The sequence below is a fragment of the Hydra vulgaris genome, chromosome 02, assembly GCF_038396675.1.
Source record: "Hydra vulgaris chromosome 02, alternate assembly HydraT2T_AEP".
NCBI lineage: Eukaryota > Metazoa > Cnidaria > Hydrozoa > Anthoathecata > Hydridae > Hydra > Hydra vulgaris.
The window spans coordinates 60191318-60212567 of record NC_088921.1 but is presented as its reverse complement, the minus strand read 5'-3'; the positions used below and the strand labels follow the sequence as shown (position 1 = coordinate 60212567).

At 26.7% G+C, this 21250-nt stretch overlaps 1 non-coding gene across 1 annotated transcript; it reads right to left on the bottom strand.

The window, feature by feature from the left end:
- Positions 1-9011: 9011 nt before the first annotated feature.
- Positions 9012-19684, bottom strand: LOC101236613 (uncharacterized). The gene is made up of 3 exons (XR_010636808.1): positions 19542-19684; positions 19311-19451; positions 9012-9347 (listed from the first exon to the last, which is right to left on the bottom strand). It is a non-coding gene; the product is annotated as an uncharacterized LOC101236613 (transcript).
- Positions 19685-21250: the final 1566 nt, after the last annotated feature.

Here is a 21250-nt window from a genome sequence, read left to right as displayed (position 1 = left end):
TTGCTTAAAGAATCGAAAAAGATCTTGAAAGGCGTCCGATCTTATCTGTCAGTCTGCAAAAATTTCTCAACAATCCAAGAGTTCTTGAAGAGTCGAAAGTGTCCCCATTCTTGCTTTCATCAAATAAAAAAATTATCAAAAAATCAAAGGCTCTGTCTCATATATTTATTTTACTCCGTCCAGTGATGACGTCAGTGATGACGTTATAGAAATTCTATCTGAAGCTTAGCAGACAGTCAAACAGACTCCAAACACTCCAAAGTTACGTTTCCTAGTTTCTTTCAAACTTTGAACTACATCAAACTTTGTACCAAAGCTCCAAGAGACCTCAAAACAAAGAAAATAAAATCCAATGCGAGACAAAAAATCGAAGCCGCTGATCCTAATGATTTAACGGCAGAAGAATTCAACACCTACGTTACAACTGTAATCAAATCAGAAAATTTATGCCAAATAAAAGATGCGTTAAAATTAATCATGCGGTAGTGGTGTAGTGGTAGAGCGCTCACTTCATAAGCGAGAGGTTCCGAGTTTGATCCCCACTACTTCCTGGTAGTTCTGCGCTCAACATGTTTTCCGCGAAGTGGCCTTGTTTGTCAAGGTTTGTGTTTCAGAGTTATAGATTTTAGAGAGGGTATATATATATATATATATATATATATATATATATATATATATATATATATATATATATATATATATATATATATAACCACTTATAACCACTATTAAATAGCCTCCTCGTCAGTAGTGGCTTTCTTGGCCTTGAGGAGATGAATTAATAAAGAAAAGAAAAAAAAAGGCTAACATTGATACAATGTGAGCAACATTATTCATTTTCAAGCAACCATCGAAGTAAGAGACCGGAGAGAATGGCAGCTGTAACTTTGAATGACTTAAGTCTATTGAAAAGTTATTTTAAGTAACAACATTAATTTATAGCTAATAATATAAAAATCAAAAAAATAAATTAAAAATTTTGCGATATTTCTATGGGTTTTTTATTATTCTGAAAAATTGTGGCTTTTTTTGATTTTGTACAAAATCTCGTCGCAGAAAATAGTCTCGTATGGACCGAGAACTTCTAAAAGTATAATACAGCGGTGTTTCTAAAAGTAAATCGGGAGAATCCTTAAAAACTGCCAACTGCTTTCTAAAAAAAAGGTCCTCAAAACTAAAAACTCAGCCAACTGACATATGTCAAATGTTGACTAGCCGAATATAATCCTTAAAAAATTGACTATAAGTATATATATACATACATATATATATATATATATATATATATATATATATATATATATATATATATATATATATATAATTATAATATTATATATTATAATATATATATAATTATATTATATTGTATTATTATATATAATTATATATATATATATAATTATAATATATAGATATATAATTATATATATATATATATATATATATAATTATATATATATATATATATATATATATATATATATATATATATATATATATATATATATATATATAAATCAATTATGTATATATATATATATATATATATATATATATATATATATATATAATAATAATAATATATATATATATATATATATATATATATATATATATATATATATATATATATTTATATATATATATTTATATATATCCAGACATGGAGCAAACACCAAACAATTACATGTTTAAACTTATGTCAAATAAGAATGATTTGTAAAAACTATATATATATATATATAATTTGTAAAAAATATAAATATATATATATAAATCAATTATGTATATATATATATATATATATATATTATTATTATTATTATATATATATATATATATTATTATATATATATATATATATTATTATATATATATATATATATATATATATATATATATATATATATATATATATATATATATATATCCAGACATGGAGCAAACACCAAACAATTACATGTTTAAACTTATGTCAAATAAGAATGATTTGTAAAAACTTGGGATGATTAGAGCCTGGGAGCAAAAAAGCCCTAAAGTTTTGGCCATAACTACCCCCAAAACGAGAGCAACAAATTGATAATTTTTATTTTTTATTTGTATAACTTAATTAATATTCATTAATAAATTTTATATTTCATACAATTAGCTCTTAGCGTTCAAAAGTTATGACCGTTTAAATTTGTGACCCCCTAAATTTGAGGGGGGAAGTAAACTTTATTTATAGTTATAACTTTCGAATGCTAAAAGATTAGTCTATGAAATTTAAAATTTATCAATAAATATAAGTTAAGTTGAAAAAAGTAAAAAAAAAAAATTATCAACTCGTTAGGGCTTTTTCGTTCCCGGGCTTTAAACACCGCAATTTGTCAAGCATATTTATTTGATTTAAGTATAAACCTACAAATGCTTGGAGTTTGCTCCATGTTTGGAAATTATCTCAAAAACCAAAAAATGCTGCATACGCCCCTATAGAGCTGTAGAGGTTTTGGGGTAGGATGAATTGTGCCGTGGTTAGAGGCCTCCAATCCACAGCAGTGTATGAATATAAAACCACGGCACTGAATGAATATAAAAATTTAAAAACTTCAAAAAAATTTCTCAAGTTATTTTGAAAATCAAACTTCTTACTTTAAATTTCTGGTATAACCTAGAATTTTAGAAAACTATGAAAAGTTTGATTATAATTTTACATTTAAATTGCTGGCCTAATTGATGAATATTATGCATTCAGCTTGGTAAGTATAAATAAAACTGAGCTTGGAAGTTTGAATGAAATATTTAGCAAAACATATTTTAAAAATATGTAAGATAATTTGCTGGCCTAATTGATAAATATTATGCTATCAGCTAGGTAAGTATAAATAAAACTGAGCCTCGATGTTCAAATGAAATATTTATCAAAATATATTTTAAAAATATGCAGGATAAAATAATTGAGCGTGTTAAAAACCAATAGTTTCTGTTAAATACTTTTAAAATTAGACAATTAAAGCAGAACTTTTGTAAAGCTTGACATGTGATTCAGTGTTTGCAGCCAGTTGTGTACAAGAAAAGAAGACTCAGTATTTCATTTGGATTAACACTACTTTATTGATTGTAATCCAACAAGAAATTTTAATGTCAACCATATATGGCAATTTCACATAGATTACACTAGACAGCAAAATTTTTGCTTATTTATTTTTTTTCAACTTATTTATTTTTTTTACTTTATTGTAGTTATTCAGTGATTTCATTTACCTTTTTATCTATTTAGGAAAATAAAAAAACTAAATTACTTAGCATAATGGCTTCTAGACATTAAAAATTATTAGCAAACTGTTTTCTTACGTACATGGGTGTTTTTTTGGACCTTCTTAAGTTAAATGTGCAATATCAAGGCATAAAATATATTAACTTGTTTACGAGAAATACTTTTTTATCTTTATTTGGAATCAAGATAAATTGGGCTTTTCATGTTTTCTGTGGCTATTACAAATCCACATTGAAAGGATGGTGAAGAACAACTAAAAAAAAGAAGGCCATTTACATTACCTAGAATTCGGATAAAAACAACTAGTTACTTGAACGACTGTTACTTCTGCATTACTTAGCCTTCTTATAATTATTAACGTCCATTTTAGACGTTAATGATTGATTATAAGAAGGTCAGGAAAAGAAAAAGTTAGTCAATTTTAATTTATTATCATATATTGCACCTGTACTACATGATGAATATATACTTATTCCAGTTTTAGGAACAACAGGTCAAGTCAACATTGAAGTTTCAGATAAGGATAATGATGATAAGGAAGAGCAAGATAATGAAACTTGGCGATCTAGAAAACCTCAGTTTCCAAACCAACAGGAACTTGATTATCTAGTAAAGGGTTTGAATCTTTCAAAAGCTAATGCAGAACTGCTTTCATCCATATTAAAAGGATGGAAGTTTTGAAAACTTTGAAAATCAACAAGTACCGAACAAAACATAAATTGTGTACTCAATACTTTACAGCCAAAAAGTCTCTCTGCTTATGTTCAGATCTGATTAGATTGTTTTAAGAAATCTGTATCTTACACCAATCTTATTAATTGCGGCTATTTGATGACAGCAATAAAAAGAGTTTAAAAATTGTAATACTTCACAACGGAAATCAATATTCTTCCAGTTTCACACACTGTGTACTTAAAAGAAGATTACAAAAATGTTAATATTTTGCTGCAAAAGATAAAAGAGACACCGTATATTATTAGAATGGACTAAAAAAAAAAGGATGCAACCAGGGATCTACAATTTTGATAATGTTGCTCAAGTAACAGTGGAAAATTTTATCTTAACTTTATTTGTAGTATCTCCACTACTCAAAAAATTGGGCTTGATCAAACATTTTTTCAAAATACTGGATTAATGTTTCCTAAACTATCAGAAGCCTAGTTTTAAAATGTAGGGATCTTTTCAGGAGTAACGCAAGTCATTTTTAGACAAAAATGAGCCAAGCACGATATCGTGTTATCTGTGGGTAAATACATATTTCTTTAAAAAAAATCATATTGTTCACACCTTTCAGTCAACGCCTTATAAAGTGTTGATTGAAAGCTCTGACATGTATTTAACTTGCATTTACCCTCAGATAATATGATTTTGTGCTTTATTATTTTTGTCAAAAAATGACTTACGGTGTTTCTGAAACAAACCGTTCAAATAGTGTATTTACTGGACCGCAAGTAAGACAAATGTTTTTATCAGAAGCTCTTTAAAAAAAAGGACAGAAAAAGAAATAAGAGCCTGACTTGCATTCAAGATAATAGTTTATAATTTTTTGTGAAGAAACAGGATTGACAACTAAAAGTAACAAGATAAAGAACTACTTGACAGTTAAAGCAAACTGAGCTGCAGAATGTCATCCAAACTGCATTATTTACACTATTATCTTGAATTTTTCTGTCCCAATCTAGGAGCCGTTAGTAAAGAATATCTAGAAAGGTTTTAACAGGACATCAAGGTAATGGAGAATAATTACCATTGAAGATGGGATGAAGCCATTATGGAGGACTATATTTAAAGTTTTGTCCGTGGTAATGTCTCCACACACAAAATACAAAAATAATAAAATGTAGATTTTTGAACTTTTAAATGTAAATTGTAGTTAGATAATAATATGCTATCGGCATATAAATTAAACTTAAAGTTCAACACAAATTAATCTAAACTGTTGTTTCTACATGTTATTAATTATTACATTATTTTCTACCAATACTAATGGTATCCGCTGGAACCCACTATTATAGTTTATCTCCACAACCCTTATAGCTGGAGAAAATCTAAAAGTGATTTTCAGTATTAGTATGCAAATATATATATATATATATATATATATATATATATATATATATATATATATATATATATATATATATATATCATAATTAAAAAAGAAATGTAATTGAGAGTAAAATTATAAACAAATGCAAAAAGAATAATATTTTGCTTCTTAAGTATACTAACTAATGCGGTTATGCATATTGGTTCGTATAGAAATAAGTACACATATATAAACACGTCTTTTTAATGTGTCACACAAGGATTGCGCCAATGCAATTTATTAAAGAGTAGTTATAAATACATCGATGAAATGTGCATAACATAGCTAACATAAAACTTTAACAAAAAAATAAAGAACGGCGTTTAATCTTATTTAGTGTAGCACTGTAAATGCTATGGCCACACATAGAACGCTCTAATGCCACCCCATAAAGGAGAGTGATATATATATGTATATATATATATATATATATATATATATATATATATATATATATATATATATATATATATATATATATATATATATATATATATATATATATATATATATATATATATATATATATATATATATATATATATATATATATATATATATATATATATATATATATATGTATATGTAATTTATGGTGCAAATATGGTATTTTGAAGGAGAAGAATTTAAAAATTTGATTTGTTGCAATAAATCGGTTAATAATCAAAAATAAACTATTTTTCATAAAAATTAATTTGTTTTTTTTAAACTACAGCAATCATAGTTTTACCAAATGAAAGATCCAACGTAACAAAAGTACATGAGTTTTACCAAATGAAAGATCCAACGTAACAAAAATACTGATCTCAAAATGACCAATGCATTTTGCATTGAGGTAACTGAAAATCTGGACAAAACTAAAAGTCGTATAACTTTTTAAAGGAATGATCAATTTTAATAATTAAAAAGTGTAAAAACCAAAAAAGACTAAATAATAAAATTAAATGAAGTTACAAGTTTTTCATGCCATAACGACGAACAGATGTACACGTTTTTTGTCAATTTTCTTGATTGAAAACTCGACCCGTTTATTAAGTTTATCTAAATTTTAAGCTTGTCAATTTTTATTGTACAGCAATCTTTTAAGTTCAGACCCAAAATTCGTAATTCGTTGTAATTTGGGACATTAGCAGGTTTATGCACTTTTGGTACAAAATTTAATACTTTTTAATTTTTGATAGTACTTTAGCGGACAATGTGATGATGCAAGATCAGGCCAAAAATGATACTGCCATTTTTATGATATTTTTCAATAAATTTCTCTAATTTGATAAGACATTTAGAAATACACTCATTTTCATTGACTGCTTGGCCGGATAAAGCTTTGTAATGCTGAGTAATTTATTTCTTTGAAAATGCAATCCAAACGAGTAATTTTGGTTCAAATTTGGTCCTATATTGTTCTCCTTTCATTTTAGTGTATTATGCATAGTAAATTTTGGTATGTTTTCCATTTAAAAATGATTGACAATAAAACTTTTATTCTCATCTGGATGCAAATCCAAAAATGCGTACTCTAGTTTTCTAAGCGATCTTTATTATGAGCCTTTCTTTTTTTCCATTTTTAAATATAACAAAGTAAAAAATTTTTATTAATAAATATAAAGAGTTGTAACTAAATAGGTGTTTGTAATTGTAAAATATGGGTAATTTAGGTAATTGTATTGAGTAAATTAGGTAATTGAATAATTTAGGTATCCGGGTAATTTAGGTAATTGTATTTGTAAAATTTGTAACTAAATAGGTGTGAATGCAAGTTTATAAAGTTATTCCTTCATATTTTTATAGTAAATAAAACTTTGTCCAGATTTTTAGCTATTACAGGTTTTATTCTTGTCACTTATCTCAATAAATTCAAGTAGAACGTGAGAGTTTGCTCAAAGCGTTTTGATCAAGATACGGCGGTTGAAAAAATAATAAATACACTATCTAAACATTTATAAAATGCATTTTATTCACAGAAATTGATATTTACTGATATTAATTTTTATGTTTTTATAAACTTCATTGTTAAAAGTTATATTTTTAAAAAAATTATGAAATTTTTTTTAAATTTTCTCATGTTACTAATAATTTTGTTTAAAGTAGTCGGAAATTTACTGAAAAAAATAAAAAATACGGTGATGATTGATCTTGTTTTTTCTTTAATTTTCAAATATGTGTTTGACTCCGGTTATTATTAATATCTCAAGGAAAAAGTTATGGAGGGGGTAATAGCCTCTTCCTCATATTCGTTTAAAAGGAGGGTCACTTCTCTCACCCTTCCCCTTCAAATCTCCAATTCTGGCTGTTTTAGTCACTCCCCCTCAAACTGATATAACCTTCCTACGCTACTGAATAATATTTTACTTTATACTTTGAAATATAGTATGTTCAATAAGTTTTCTATGTATGTTCAGTTAATTATTTACGGTTTATTATATTAATATCGTTTCAGTTAATTAAATACAATTAGAGTAAAAATCATTGCTAAAGTTGAAGGTATTGCCCCTTACCTTTAATCAGTAAGTATTTTCAATATTTAAAAATATATGGTGATATTAGTATACATATTTGTATAAAACAGTTAAATTGTAAAGGATGAGGTAGCAAAATAAAAGCCTCGGAACAAAAGGGATCTGTGGGAGGCTGTGAAAACATCATGGTACGCTATTTTACTATCAACATGCCATAAATTGGTCAACAGCATGCCCAAAAGCCAAGTCGAAGTAAAAAAAAAAACAAAGGAAATGAAACAAAATATTAGGTATTTTTTGTAAATATTGTATTGAGTGATTGATAAACCTTTTTCAGAATGAAAAAAATGTTGTTTTTAATTATTTTTGTTAAATATTTGTCTTAGAAACATTGAATTTTCTTGATTTTTTCAAATATACGATCAAATGAACCATTTCTGTATTTATTATTTTTTCCAGTAAATTTCCAGATACTTTTCATGTTACTAACAAAATTGTTAGTAACATGAGAAAAATTGAAAAAAACTTCATAATTTTTTTAAAAATATAATTTTTAACAATAAAGTTTATGAAAAAAAAATTAATATCAGTTGAGATCAATTGCAGTGAATAAAAAGCATTTTTCAAAATGTTAAGACAGTGTATTTATTTTTTTCACCACTGCAATAAATGTTAAGACAATGTATTTATTTTTTTCACCACTGTAATAAATGTTAAGACAGTGTATTTATTTTTTTCACCACTGTAATAAATGCTAAGACAGTGTATTTACTTTTTTCACCACTGTATATAATTGAATTTAATCGTTGTAGTCGAAACAAAAAATACGGACTACATTTGAGGGGAAGAGAGGATCAATCGCAAGTCCAAAAATCTATTAATTTTTGAATCTTTTTGAGTAACTATTGTCTATTTAATATGTAATCACTGTTTCTTACCAGACCAAAGCAACGAAATATGAAATCTTTCTTGTCTCCATAATAATGACTTTCAAGATGCGACCCGATGCAACGAGCATCATAAGCAAAAACAAGAAAAACTATTAAGGTATTTTAATTTAAAATAATAACAAACAGGAGATTTGATAAAAATTAACCTAAAAATTTTAATTAGTTTTAAAAGGAAAATCAAAAAAATCCATTCAAATTTGATGTGCATAGGTTTTTATGTTTTTAACAAGCGTTTGAAAAATGAAAATTAAAAATAGTTTTTCTTTTTTTTGTCGTCAAATACAAATAGTAACATAATATTATATGAAAAAATGGTCTCATTACAAATATAAATAGTAACGTATTATTAATTGAAAAAATGATCTCAATACATTAGATAAAACATTTATAATCACCAAAAATAATATAAATTACTCGTTTATTTTTTAAAATATCCAGAACTTCCAAATCCATTAACTGTGCGAGCTGCACAAATGTTAAAGTGCTCCAGCGATTCCATGCAGTTGTATAATTGACTTCCATTGTCTCGGACGCAGCTGTCATACTTGCGAAATTCATTCTTGCAGTTTTTGTTTATCAACTGAATCATAGGGCTAATATAAAAAAAATTTTAAAATTTTTATAAAGACTTGTGAGTATAAGAATCAATTTAAAATCATGTTTTTATTTTCAAACAACTTATACAATTATGTTTTTGGGGCGATGTTTATATGCGAGGAACCGGTTGCTTCAACAAGTTTCACAAATGATTTTATTTGATGGTGTTGCGTCAACAAGTTTCACAAATGATTTTATTTGAAAATTAAATCTTGAATGATTATGTTTTCAGCAGATTTGGAAAAAGTAACAAAACTTTGTAATCAAGTACTGTTACTTAAGTGAAATTTTACTTAATGAAAAGTAAACGTCGCTGGTCGAAAAGTTTACTTAAGTAAAAGCAAAAAATAGCTCATGAAAAATATGATTAAAAGTTACCAGGCTACTATTTTAACTAGGGATGTACGGAATTTCGGTCGGAATTTGTGATTTTTAAGTCAATCCGGTTCAGGCCGGAACATCAATATTTCAGGCTGGAATGCCAAAATTAAATTTTTACTTTTTTTTTTTAAGATTTGTGAGACAGTCTGTATAAATTAAACCTAAAAATCATTGTCCTACAGGGCAATGAAGAACTATAGGTAAACCTAGGTAAAAAATACAAAATTCTTAACAAACAAAATGTAATTTTAGGTAAAGCTACAGTTAAGCGGTCTAAAATAATTTTTTCGGTTGTTGTGCTCTCGTCAGTGGAAAGCATTAGGCATTGTAATTAAAATGATAAAAGAAAAAAGATTGCTGCCTCATGCCAAACCCTTAGTCGATGTAGCAACACTCCCTTGTAGTAGCAGGCTATAAGATAATAGATGTAACAGATATATACAGTGGGCGGCCAAATTTTTAGTTACACTTCCAAAAAATATCATATTAACCATTATAAGCTTTTTTATATACTCTTACGTTAAATTTTTTATAAATATTAGTCCTACTTGCTTAAATAAATATATTTTTTTTAAAAGTAAAACGCTTATTTAAACACTGTTACTATTTAAAGCATTTATTTATAAAAACTCATAATACAAAATATTTTTTAGTATTTTGTTGGGGCGCCTTTTGCATTAATTACTATTTGTATCCTTCTTGGCATACTTTAGATGCAATTCTTTACGATTGTTTCTAATTCCTGATCATTATGCCATTTATTATTTTGTGAACCTATGAGAACTTTTTTGTTGGTTTTATTATCATGTCCAATTATCCGCTTTAAAAGTTCCCAGCCGTTATCTATTAGGTTTAAGTTGGGAGAATCGCAAGGCCATGATAAAACAGTAACATTTTTTGACTCTAAATACCTTGTCACTGATTTAGCTTTATGGCATTGGGCAGCATCTTGTATAAAGATGCATTTGTATGGATCTGGAAACCAATCATGTAACTGAGGAAATAATTTGGTAGCTAATTCTTTTTTATATTTATCCTAGTTTTTCATCTCTTCAACTATATAAAGAAGGCTACTGCCCTTACCACTTACAACTGATCACACTATCACCTTTAGAGGGTGTTTTTATAAAAACTCATATAAATGTTTTAATCAGCTGTTGTAATAAACAGTTAAATAAGTATTTATTTACATATTCTTCAGCAGAGATATGTTGGTGCTGTTTAGCCTAAGTGAAGCGTTATAATTTTATCGCTGACATAAGTTTAAGTTTCCTCAAAGGTCTGTAGCATTTAGGTCCCAGTTCTGCTATTCAACGCCTTGTAGTTTTGTTAGAAATCTTGATACTGGTTTCTTCTATGATTTTAGTAACTGCTTTTGTACTTTTTCTTTGGTTTGTAACACAAATGTAATGAATTGCCCATTCATCTCTCAGGCTGGTGATGCGTGACCTCCCACATTTTCAATTCTGGCACTTTGTACAGGAATTTTTTGATCAAGTTTATCTTTAATTCTGGTTACTATCATCACAGAAACTTTACCTAAATTTGCAATTTTTCTTTGGGAGTGATTTGAATGTTTTAATGAAGCAGATATTACTGAAATTTTTTTTTTGATATATCCTTAGCTTTTGCCATTTTTAGGTATCTAAGTTCAAATATTTTTAGTTAAAATTACTAATTGATTTATAAAAATTAATCAGGGTCACAAAAACACCAAACATTTGACAAAATTTTTATTTATTATGCATGCATTGTCAAGCAAATATTAATTTTGCAAAGAATTTGAAAAAAGAGGTATTTCGCAGGTTTCTGCAAATTCCAGCTAATCAATGCTAAAAATTGCCACAATTATTTACAAATGCTACAATTTCATTTAAAAAAATGTAAAAAACTGTTATTGATATTAAAATCTTCAAGAATGTAAGAGTAGAAGCAAATTTATTCATTTAAAATCTATATTTAATTGTAGTTTTTGTTAAAAAACAAACTGTAACTAATAATTTGGCCCACTGAATATATATATATATATATATATATATGTAAATTATGTTAGTGTATTTTACAAATAGAGTGCTCAATGTTTTTAAAGAACAGAGCAATAATAAATTAGTAAAAAACACTTATCTAACTTTTATCTTCGACTTGAAGTTTCACCATTGCTGGATCATCAGGAAGAGTTACTAAATCTCAAAAAAAACTCAATTTATAGAAAAAAATATTTTACAGGAAGTTATAAATTATTATAAAAATTTTTTATAAAAAATTTTTGCTCTAATGTAACAATGGGAAGTTACGACAGAGCAGAAATTTGCGAATTTGTAGGTTTATATATTTTAAATACCCTAGCTAAAGTAATCCAAATTAATCAATTAGGTCTTTATCGCGACGACGGTTTAATAATAATGCATAAAAAATCAGGGCTACAACTCGATAAGATTAGAAAAGATATTATTAAAGTTTTTAAAAATATTGGCTTCCTAATTGAAATAAATATAAATTTAAAAATAGTGAATTTTCTTGATGTCACATTTAACCTCTCAGAAAGTTCCTATAAGCCCTACAAAAAACCTAATGACGAATTATTGTATATTAATGTAAATTCGAACCATCCCCCACAAATTCTAAAACAAATTCCGATTTCAATTAACAATAGGCTAAACCAAAACTCTTCTAATGAAAATATTTTTAACTCCTCTAAACGCGTTTATGAAGATGCCCTTAAAAAAAGTGGCTTTCAAAATTTCGAGCTAAAATTTGAAAAGAAAATTGCAAAAAAGGGTAATAGAAATAGAAACATAATTTGGTTCAACGTACAGCAAAAATGTTTCAACAAATATAGGTAAAATTTTTCTAAAATTAGTAGACAAACATTTTCCTCCCTCTAATAAATTACATAAGATTTTTAACAGAAATACCATTAAAGTAAGTTATAGTTGTACAAAAAATTTAGAAAGAATTATAAAAGGCCACAACTACTCGTTAATTAATAAAAATGAACATATAAAAGAAAAAAACACTGATTATTGTAATTGTAAACAAAAAATAGATTGCCCTCTAAATGGAAAATGCCTTTCGAAAAATGTAATTTACAAGTGCATTGTTTCCTCACAAAACAACCCTGATAAACAATATATTGGCTTAACCGAGGGGGAATGAAAAAAACGTTATGCCAACCACAAATAATCGTTTAAACACAAAAAATATTCAAAAGAGACTATGCTGTCAAAATATATTTGGGATTTAAAAGAAAAAAATAAAAATTTTAAGTTACAATGGTCTATTCTAAAATCTGCCCCTGCCTATAATAACATTTCCAAAAAATGTATGCTATGTTTGCAAAAAAAATTTGAAATAATTACTCATTTAAATCAAGAAAATTTATTAAATAAAAAATCTGAATTAATTTCTAAATGTAGGCACGAAAATAAATACCTCTTAAAAAATTATAAAAACAAATGACCAAATTAAACTATCCCCATTCCAAAGAAAATTATTTCATAATTACTTTCTGTAACTTCCCGTTAACAAAAAAATATAGTAATTAAAAATTTTTTATAATAATTTATAACTTCCTGTAAAATATTTTTTTCTATAAATTGAATTTTTTTTGAGATTTAGTAACTCTTCCTGATGATCCAGCAATGGTGAAACTTCAAGTCGAAGATAAAAGTTAGATAAGTGTTTTTTACTAATTTATATATATATATATATATATATATATATATATATATATATATATATATATATATATATATATATATATATATATATATATATATATATATATTATAGGTTATAAATATAATATGTAGCCATGATGCTGAGTTGCAGGCTTTCACAATCAATCTTGAAGGTGAAAAATTACATAAACATAATTCTCGTTCTGGCCGGAATTTTTTAACAGCTCCGGCAAATCTGATTCCAGCCGGAATTCAAAATTTCCAATCCGGTAAACCCCTAATTTTAACAACTATTTTCAGGTAACAGACAACTTTATACAAACTTGTAAAAAATGAAAAAATAGTAAATCTTAGTTTTATACTTTGCTTTATATTTTCTTTTAAAATTTCTTTTAAAATTATAAAAGAAAGATTGAAATGTAAGCGAGGTACGTTTTTAATGGCTTTGTTACTTCACTTAAAACATTTATAAAAATTATAAGGAAAAAAATTTTATAAAATAGGCTAATTTTTATCAAATAATAAAAATAAATTATACTTTTTGTGAAATTAAATACTGATACATAATATATTTTTTTATTCAGTAACGTATATGATTTAAAATGTAGCGAAGCACAATACTTTAAAAAAAAGACTTAAGTCAAAGTAAAAGTACACATACTTAAAAAATAAAAACTCACAAAAAAACTACTCAATTACAGTAACACAAGTAAATGTAACTTGTTACTTTCCACTTTTGGTTTTTTGCAGTTACTGCATTTATAAACACTTTAAAAGCATAATTCAGAACCCCACATAACTTAATCTCTTTGATTCAATTAATTATTACTTAGATTTAGGGTAAAAATATATGAAATCATCCAAAAAAATTAATTTTCGACACCCTTACTTCTCAGAATTTTTTTATTTTTACACCACTTGCAGTCCATATCAAAAAAATAATAACTGCGAAAATTTTAGTTAAAAATACCAATGGGTTCCAGAGATATCGTCACTCCAAATAATGCTGACTTAAGTGATTTTCTGAAGCGACTACAAAGCAACTTTGACATACAGTATCTTCATAATGGCTTGGGGAAGTTTCCTAAAATTTGGTACTCTAATAGATTTTAACTTAAGAAATCCAAAAAAAGCACCCTCAAGACTCGATTATCTCAAGAAATGCCTCATTTATCCAATTTTGTTCAAAATTATTGACTTGTAAAAAAGTGATTTTTGGAGGTAAAATGAAGACTGTGGCCCAAAATCCTGAGTAAAAAGTTTAATTGTATATCATTATTTCATCTTAGGTCTACTGAAAAAAATTAGATTCATCAATTGTCTCTCTAATACATGATCAAAATTTGCATTTAAAAATGGTGTCTTTTTAGAAAAATTTAAATTTTGTAACAAAAGCAATTAAAATATTTTGTAAAACATCTATTTGAATAAAACATCAAATAGTGTTATTTATTGACTAGTTTAGGATATTTATAGTCATGGGCCAAGGAAGACGCCCTCCCCTCCCAAGGAAGGCCCCACGCCGCCCCCCATCTCCCTAGATTTTTTTTTATTTTTTTTTTATACATAAAATGAATAAATAACAGTTGATTGTTAAATTACATTTTAAAAACATATTTTTTCAGTTTAGGTTTGAGAAACAGTTTATTTGCATTACTTCAAATCGATAAATACTTACCTCTTATTTCAAAGATCTTTTTACGATTTTAAGTCATAAATTTTAAAACCAAAGATATTAAAACGTTTTTAAAACATTTTGACAATCAATATCTTTATGTAGTTTTAGACTAATATAATCATTGACATAATAAGATGGGAGTGATTTGTGATTTATTTAAACCCCCACCCCTCCTTCTCAGCCTGCAATTCAAGAATTTGAAAAAAATAAAAGACATTTTAAATGCAAAATAGGTAAATAAAATAAAAACAAAATTATTTTAAACATAATTAATTTTTGAAGAATATAAACTGTTGTAACCAACAGTTTATATTCTTCAAATCTAAATCAGATATGTTGTATGTACGACCTGATATTGTTCGCGGTGTAGAAATTAGGCATATAACTTCAGAATTGAGCACCCAACACTCATCAGTTCTCATTGGCCAAAAGAAGTTTTTACCTGGTCCATGTGGATGCATGAATCTGACTTTTATAACAAGCTCACTTACATCTTCAGCAATCCCTACCCACCAAAATCCATCATAAAAACATGCAATATAATCCATTTTTTTAATATATAATGAATTACCTACATAATGTTTGCTTTTTGGAATGATATCAAATATTTCAGTGCATGCATCAGTACTTATTTTTTTATAACTTATAGTGTTTGGAGCAATTGGAATAAAATGATGATACATCCTTGTGCCAGGAACTGTTCTTCCACCTAAATATCTTTTTTCTAATTGAGCTCGTGTTTGATCAATTTCTTCTTTTGAAAATAACTTAAAATAAGTTCCATTTATCTTGGCTTTACAAAAGGAGTACATTAAATTAACATCTAAAATCTGCCCAGTAGTTATTTGTTTTAGACTTTCTTGACATACTACTCTTTTAACAGTCCCACCAATACCATCACAGGGGGATTTACCATGACTGGTAGCAAAAAATACCCATTCAGCATTTAAATCAAAGTCTTTACTGTGATGACAAAGATTGATAAAATTTTAAAAATTTTTAAATTGTGCTGCACAACCATCGGAAAAGTATTTCACACTTGATACATCAGGTAGATTTTCTTTGATATATCTAGTTATATCTTCTTGAGTCTTGTAAATAAATCCTGTGTCATGATCAACATCTTCTGAAAGGTAACAAAAAGATTTATGCTTGAGAAATTTGTTCTCTATAAAATAAAGTACAATTGTATAAAGTGAGCATTGACTTTTGCTCCAGTGATAACTTTGAACCTCATCCTGAACAACATATTGATAGTTTTCAGCAAAATCTCCTAAAATTAAGCATTCGTTTTGGTTAAGATTTTCTTTACAGTTTTTTAAGTATCTACTTTGTGTTTTTGCAATATATGAATAAGTGGTAAGGTTGTCAATGCTGTCACATAATAAATCATTAAATTCATCTAGTGGCAATGACTGTGAAAGTAGTGTTGTACGATCGGTATTCTGCCATTGCTTAAATACTACATCTTCTTCATACTCATGGTCCATAAACTCCTGCACTAAAAAACTTTTTAACACTTCAATACCAGGGCATTGGTTACATCAATGCAACATACATTCTGCATTTTCAAGAGAGCAAACGATCAATGCCATGAAATCTTTATAACTTTTATTCCACCTAATGGCATCAATGAGAAATTTTGTATTTTGGTGATGTATGCAAACACATACATTGTGGGTACCTGACGCATTAGTTGTAATACACCATTTAGGTTTAAGAGTACAAAATTTTGACAAACTGACTTTGACGTTAGGGTAGTCTTTTTTAAATGCAACATGTAATTCATTAAGATTGAGTAGCAATAACCTTTTTTGAACATGTTGGTTTTTCTTAATACTTACATAATCTTTTTTTCCTGGCATCATTCTTGAAAATTCATCACTTTGATAAAAGTTAATCACTAAATTAACTGTTTCTGGTGTAAGTGGGTTTCCAGTTTTTTTTCCGGGTAATGATAGAATTCCATTCTCATTTTTAACTTTTCTTGCTGTTCGAACAAGATACTCAGACACTTCAAAGTAGCTTGATATCTTTTTACATGTCCATGATTTTGGTGCGAGTGTTAACATTTGCACCTTATGGCAATAAGAGTCAGTCTCTGGAATTTTATTTTTTATTTCATACATTAAAATGTCTAGATCATGGTCATTGTTTATGTTGTTGTTTAAAATGGGGTTTTTTATTTCTGTTGTTAAAAAAGTTTCTTTAATAATATGTGCTAATGAGACCATTTTTGCAACTCTGTCAATAGTGTTCTCAAACTTTTGTTTTGCTACAGGCAATTTGCTGTGTTTTGAAAGACTTTTTAGTTTGACTGGTGAAATTCCAAGCAATTCTATAGTGGTATCTAACTTAATTTTTTTCTCACTTTTGGATTCCCATTCCTCCTGTGAATTTAAATCTTCATCAGTTTCTATTGCTTTTTTGTAACATTTACTGCAGAATTTCCAACCTGGGGTTACATAAACATTATTTTTTTGCAAATAGTTTACCATGTCTATGGAAATCTTTATATTACCTAAAAAACAAATTTAGTTTTACGTGGTTAAAATAACTGAAATTATCAAACATTTTATAAATAATAAATTGTTTTCTTTTAATTTCCATATCAATTCTGTTGTAAATAAGGTAAGATTACCTTTTATAGCAATTTTTTTACTTTCCTTGTGTGTTCCAAAAGGATTGCAACACTTTGTATTTTTTTTCTCAAAACATTTTCCATAGAATTGCTCATGATAACAACATATAATTCTTATTGAACTATATTTTTCCTTTAAATTTGCTCGCCATATTATTTCTTCTTGTTTTTCACAAGGAAGATCTTTAAATTGAACAAAACCTTGTTTTCTTGAAAATCCAGTTTTGTGGCAATGAATGTTAAGACTTTTTCCAATGTCACATTTCTCCATATTAATTATTTTTATTATTTATTACCTAACAAAATAATATAAAAACTATAAAATAAAAGTAATTCTTTAAGAAAATACAAACAAGTAAATACCTTTAAAAAGAACAAAACAAAACTTATGTTTGTTTTTTATATAAAAGGAGGTTTTAAGTCACCAATTTGAAATAATGAAAATGTTTTTTTTCAAAATTAAAATTAAATTGTATGTTTTTGCATTATTTATTCATTTTATGCAAAAAAAAAAAAAAAAAAAATCTAGGGAGATTGGGGGAGGGGCGTAGGGACCTCCTGTGGGAGGAGAGGGTATCTCCCTTGGCCCATGATTATAAATGTCCTAAACTAGTCAATAAATGACACTATTTGATGTTTTATTCAAATAAATGTTTAAAAAAATATTTTAATTGCTTTTGTTACAAAATTTAAATTTTTCTAAAAAGACACCATTTTTAAATGCAAATTTTGATCACGTATTAGAGAAACAATTGATGAATCTAATTTTTTTCAGTAGACCTAAGATGAAATAATGATATACAATTAAACTTTTTACTCGGGATTTTGGGCCACAGTCTTCATTTTACCTCCAAAAATCACTAATTTACAAGTCAATAATTTTTGTACAAAATTGGATAAATGAGACATTTCTTGAGATAATCGAGTCTTAAGAGTGCTATTTTTGGATTTCTCAAGTTAAAATCTATTAGAGTACCAAATTTTAGGAAATTTCCCCAAGCCATTATGAAGATACTGTATGTCAAAGTTGCTTTGTAGTCACTACAGAAAATCACTAAAATGCTGAGCCAGCATTTCTTTCAAGTGACGATATCTCTGGAACCCATTGGTATTTTTAACTAAAATTTTCGCAGTTATTATTTTTTTGATATGGACTGCAAGTGGTGTAAAAATAAACAAATTCTGAGACGTAAGGGTGTCATGGTCTGGATGATTTCATATATTTTTACCCTTTAAAGTTTATTTTTTTTTGCAAAACAACAAAATATTGGATGATTGATTTAGAAATGTACGAATTCACTAAGCATAATGTTGTATATAAATGTACTTATGAACTGTATATAACAAAAATCTTTATCTTTGTGTTGCCTTTTTTTCATATTTTTAAGTCATATTTTTAAGCCATATTTTTTTCATATTTTTAAGTCATATTTCAAAACGAAAAATTTTAATAATACACATTGAAAAATCATCCCTACATAAATTATTTGTGTTTTGTACTTGTCACTAAATATATAATATATATTATAAGCATAATAAACATAAATGATATAATATAAACATAAAAATTGAGATTTACTTTTCAGAAGAGCATTTGGTTAAGTTTTCCTTTTCTGTCGAACAAACAGTCTGCCATGTATCCTCATTAAGTTCAACACATTTTGTGAATATTTGAATTTGCTCACGACATTGTTTTTCAATTAGTGCAATATTTTGATCCCTAAATAAATAACTTATGAAAAAAGAATGTTCAGCAAAAAAAAAAAAATTCAAAGAAAAAACCCCATACAAATCAAACAAAATTACTTACATATGTTACTAAAGTCTTCGTGTGTTTTTAATGGCACCCTCGATAATAATGATTTCTCATGAAAAGTAATAAACTGCTCAAATACATATTCAGACTATACATAAAACTTATTTGTCACAGCATTAACTTTTATTAATGTTGTGACAATTTTATATATAGTCTGTATATTGTTAATTATTTTCTAACTTTTGTAACAAAATTTTTTTAAATTCGGTTCACAGAGTTAAAATTTTTTTTTAGCTAAGCAACAGGGATAAAGTTAAGCAACCTTTTTTACATTATCACGTATGGTGATGTAACCTGTTTTATCACACAATCTGTTTTACACTAAGAACTATACTTGCAACAACACTATTTCAACTAATTAATAATTAAAAAAGCTTTTGTTTTATAATAAAAAATTAATGCATTTTGTAAAAATAGAAATACTATTTGACAATTTTCAACGGATATAATGCAGGAATAAACTGCAGAAAAATCCTCCTCACCCTAACCATGCAGAAAAATACTCCTAAATCTAACCATAATACCTCAACCCAAAATATCAGTTGATGTAGCAGCACTTTTTTGCATATTTTCCCTAAACAAGTCAATGTATGTACTAAAGCCCTCAAGTCCCTAATAGCATTTTTACACTTTATTACAGCACTTTACCCATTGAAAAAACCCACAAGTTTTCTAAATAGATAAACAAGTTTTCTTATTGTATTCAAGTCTGATTGTTGTCAACATGGAGTAAAACATATTTATTCGGCTATTTAGAGCTTAAAATTTTTTTATAAATGAAGCATTGTTCATAGGTTGCTTTTAAATAGGATTTTGAAGTCTTAGTATTATTGTAATGAATAACTAAAAAAAATTTTGTGTTTTTTTATTTATAAGTGTTTAAAAATGAGCAAACAAAAATAAAATTTGATAATCTAAAGTTAAAAATTTAAATATTGAAACTTGAATATTGAAAATATTGAAAACCAATATTTTATATATTAACCTAGTTTAAGTATGAATCATTTAATAAAATAACTTATAAAATTACAGATTATATACTTATTATTTATAATATATATATATATATATATATATATATATATATATATATATATATATATATATATATATATATATATATATATATATAACTGTGTGTATGTGTGTGAAAGTTCCCCCAACTTTATTGTATGATGCTGTTCATAATTTTGGAATTGTATTTAGTCATAAAAATGACATATACAAAGTTTTTTTTGAAGATTCATCCACAATTGAATGAGCACTGATAAAATTGAAAATATGAAATTTAACTCAAAAAGTATTGTTTTCCCTCATGTTACATTCTAATACCTTGATGGGGCTCAGAAATATTTATAGACTATATAGAGTACAAGATAATAAGAAAATTAATGAAAAAGTAATAAAATTACTTGTTTTCCAGGACCAGAAACCACAATTTCTATTTGTGCACAAAATGGCTTTCACTGATTTGAAAATTGTCTATGAGATTCTACAACTTGGAGAACACTTTGGAAGTGCTTTTTATCCCTAGTTACACCTAGAAAGTCATGGCACACCTTCACACCACACTCTGCTGCTTCACTTAAATTTTGTCGCCAATCAATTTCATATTTTGATAGTCTTCCTATTAACCCAATCATATGCTGGAATATGGAGAAATTTATTGGGTTTGTTATTCATGTAGATTTGTTAACCAAAAA